The sequence below is a fragment of the Olea europaea genome, chromosome 11 (assembly GCF_002742605.1).
Source record: "Olea europaea var. sylvestris chromosome 11, O_europaea_v1, whole genome shotgun sequence".
In the NCBI taxonomy this organism is placed as follows: domain Eukaryota; kingdom Viridiplantae; phylum Streptophyta; class Magnoliopsida; order Lamiales; family Oleaceae; genus Olea; species Olea europaea.
Genome location: NC_036247.1, coordinates 5,447,297 through 5,451,359, shown reverse-complemented (window position 1 = coordinate 5,451,359; position 4,063 = coordinate 5,447,297). Strand labels below are relative to the sequence as shown.

The 4,063-nt window shown below is 35.0% G+C and overlaps 1 pseudogene; it reads left to right on the top strand.

The window, feature by feature from the left end:
* Nucleotides 1-598: 598 nt before the first annotated feature.
* Nucleotides 599-2,724, top strand: LOC111403107 (annotated as a pseudogene).
* The last annotated feature ends 1,339 nt before the right edge of the window (nucleotides 2,725-4,063 follow it).

Below are 4,063 nucleotides of genomic sequence, written 5' to 3'. Positions count from 1 at the left end.
AAGAAAATGATGAAAATATGTCGTTGAAAAATTGTTGATCACGTGAAATATGTAATTAAAATTAATTATTTATTTTGACTTATATTAAATTCAAATTTTAATCCCTATTAAACAAGGGCTATATGTATTGGGGGATCGATGCTCTCATCATGGGCCCTGGTTGTAATTGTACGTGCAACTTTCAAGAGGTTTATGAGATCCAACTGATTGTCCACGCTGGACCATGTGTCAGTCTTTGGGGCTTTGCTTTTACTATAAATTCACGAGGTCAAATATCCTAATGGGAGATGAGGACTTGCAATATCCAACTCTTTTTTTGTTTAAAAAAAAAAAGAAAAAGAAATTCACATTTAATTTAAAATTCTCTCGAGTACTATAAAAAAAGGGGAACGTAAATGCCAATGCCCTATATTGTAGGTTTAGGATCAAAGTGCTACATGCAACAAGGGTTGGAGACTTCCGTTGCTATTTCACTCCAGAGGAGGGTGTTTAATGTAAGAGAACGTATTTATAAGGACAAAATAGTCAAAACACAAAACTTGCCATAAAGAGTGCCTGGAGGACGGGTCGAGATTAAGCGATAAAATCGATGGTAACTTTTTAGCCCCACACACTGTATTTAAACCCTAACCCTATTCATCAGCTCCCCACCAAAGTCTGCTTCTCTCTCTCCATTTCTCTCAATAAGCACTATTTTTCTTCTTCAATTTCTTCCACTGTGACCATGTCTTGTTACAAGGGAAAGTACGCCGGTATTGTTTTCACCTATTTATTTGGATTTTTCTAATTACTGTAATGTGATATTGTGTTTTTCTGAAATGATCTTGTCTTTCATATATCCGGGTCTGACTTGATATTTCCTTTCGTTCGTTATTCTTCAGATATAGAATTTTTATTTGGTTTTATTTATGGACTTTTGGAACAATATTTCTTTCTTTTTTTTTTTTTCAAAAGATTGAATTTTGAGTGTGTTCCTAGGAGATTTTATATTTTTCTGATATGTTCAAGGACATTTTTTGAACATAATAAATGTCACTGATTGTTATTCTTTAATATGAATTCACTGCTGCAGAAGCATTAGTTAAATGGTCGATAGTATCCGTTGAATCTTGCCCTTTGTTCACTTGTTTAGTTTTTCACTTTTGTGTTTTAATACTTCATAAAACTTACTGTGTATCCTTAGTTGTGAGTGTGGGCCTGGGTCCGTTGTGGCCTCCATTAATTGTTCACCTGGTTAAATTATCTTATGATTAAATCTTCGGTTGCATTAACTAATAATTGTTAAACATTATGGTTTAGGTAACTGAAACTTTTTTTCTCTGGAAGAAAGCTTTTCACAGGAAAAGAGGAAAAATTGATTTCTTACTATTATTTGGTATGTTTGATGAAATTGTTTAAGATAATTTGATTTACATTCCTATCTAAAATTTAAATTTGAGGAAAAAATTATGGATTTTGTTGTGTTTCTGCTAGATCTAGTTATATTAGGAGTTATCTATCCAGGAAAAAAACAATAATACAATACTAATGATTTCTAAATGTGCTTGAAGTAGATCAAGCATGGCCTCTCTTCACAAATCTGAATGCATTTTTGCACTATTTCTGCATAATAATTACTGCTTTTATGTTCCGGTACTAAATCGGACATCTAATATTTGGTAGATGATGTGTGCGTTTTTTATTGGTTTAGCGTTTTCTCCTTTATCATTAAGTAGTGAGTTATCCATTCCTTTTCATAGATGAGCTCATTGCCAATGCTGCTTACATTGGTACTCCCGGAAAGGGTATCCTTGCTGCTGATGAGTCTACCGGCACCATTGGCAAGCGTCTAGCTAGCATCAATGTTGAGAATGTTGAGGCAAACAGGAGGGCTCTTCGTGAGCTTCTTTTCACCACTCCCGGTGCTCTTCAATACCTGAGCGGTGTTATCCTCTTTGAGGAAACACTCTATCAGAAGACTGCTGCAGGTATATTTGCAAAGTCCTGTGTTGCATAAATGTGTCCTAGGATTCATAAAGAAACAGTAGATATTAACTAAATAATTGAAAACGGTTGAAGAAGCTAATATTTCTTTGTTATTTTGAGTTTGCAGGAAAACCCTTTGTTGATGTTGGTTACCTCCGGGTCTGAAGCGGCCAAGGTTGCACCAGAGGTCATCGCAGAATACACAGTTCGTGCCCTGCAACGCACAATGCCTGCTGCAGTTCCTGCTGTGGTGTTTTTGTCTGGTGGGCAGAGCGAAGAGGAGGCAACACGCAATCTTGATGCGATGAACAAACTTAAGACCAAGAAGCCATGGTCTCTTTCTTTCTCCTTTGGGCGTGCCTTGCAGCAGAGCACCCTCAAGGCTTGGGCTGGAAAAGACGAAAACATTGGGAAGGCTCAGGCTGCATTCCTTGCTAGGTGCAAGGCCAATTCCGAAGCAACCCTTGGAACTTACCAGGGTGGTGCAGTGAGTGAGGGTGCCTCTGAGAGCCTCCATGTCAAAGACTACAAGTACTAGGCCAGATTCAGCATCCCTCAATTTTTATGCTTGATTTTGGAGAGTAATCCGCAATATGTACTTTTAGTTTTTCTTTTATTAATTTTCTACTTCCTTTCAATGTTTTTAGACTGGTTTTGAAGTTGTACTGGTTTTGAAGTTATAATAAGCTTGAGGAATGTCAGCATTGTGAGAATTGAGTATTATTATTTTTTAATTAATTAAGAGGCTGCTTTTGCATTTGTTGCTGTTAAATTTAAATCATAGCATCTAGGTTGATAAGCGGAATATCTTTTAGTAGTAATTTGATCTTGTTCTGAATCTTCTATTGTTCTGCTTGCGGACCTGTTCTATTCTTGAATCTGAGCATACTTGTCCCTTGTTTGAGCTCCATTGTTTTGATAAGAATGAATTTTTGATTGAGTTTTGTTATTTGTACCCAGAGTTTGACACTCCGGGTTACTTGATGTGAGTGAGGGGGTTGGGCTCTACACATTTATTGGTGTGGGGCTCTTGACCTCACGTGAGTAGCAGGTAACTCGGAGTGTCAAACTCCAGGTACTGAACTCCGGGTACTTATAGCAAAATTTTGACACTTCGGGTATTTGTAGTAAAACTCTTTTTGATTAGTGGATTGATGGGAAATGTGTAGTTAAAAAAATAATGAAAAGTTTTAAAAATGTGTGGTTGAAATAATGTTAAAATACTGTTTAAAAATATATTTTTCTCAAAGAATGAATGTCAAATAGATACACAAGGCAAAAACTAGCAGGAATTTGCGGGAAAAGGACAAGAAGTATTCTCTGCGGTAGTCTCGGTAGTCTAGAATGCATTGGACGAAAGCCCATTTTTTCTCGTGTCAAGTTTAGATTTCCCTTTTGATTTATTTGCAAGTGAGTCTGTGAACTTCTCCATCAATTTTTTGATGAAGCCTCGAGTTTTTAGCTCTTAAGGAACTATCAAAGGATCTCGACATTAATAATTCAAGTTTTAATAATCATCACCTAATCTCTATTGGATTATCTGATAAATTTTTTAATTTAGCTTATTTCACTAAGAATAATATGGTAGTTTTTTTTATTGTCACATGCATTATATATAAAATAGTCATGTGTATGAAACGTATGACGACTACCGATAATTTTCATTATGAATAACGTTATTTTATAACTAAACGTGTGAGGTTGAACTCCTGAATTATATTAAGTCTCTGCTTGGTCCCAATTTTCTAAAAAATTCATATTTCTTTAAATTTATTTTTAACTATACATTTTATGGAATTCACAACTTTTGAACTATATAATTCATCAACTTTTATCGAAATTTACTAAGCAATTGTTTGGTATCCATTTTCTAAAACTCATTTTCCCCCAAATTTATTTTCAACCACATTTCATTAGATCTACAGCTTGTATCAACTTTTAAAAACCCGTTTGGTACTTATTTTTGTAAGAATGAGGATGAAAAATATAGTCGTTACGGGACCATACAAAAGATACAAATCAAATATGACGCTTGATGTGATAGATAACGATCATATTTCTCATTTTTATGGTTAAAGAATGGGAATTAAATGGGGGC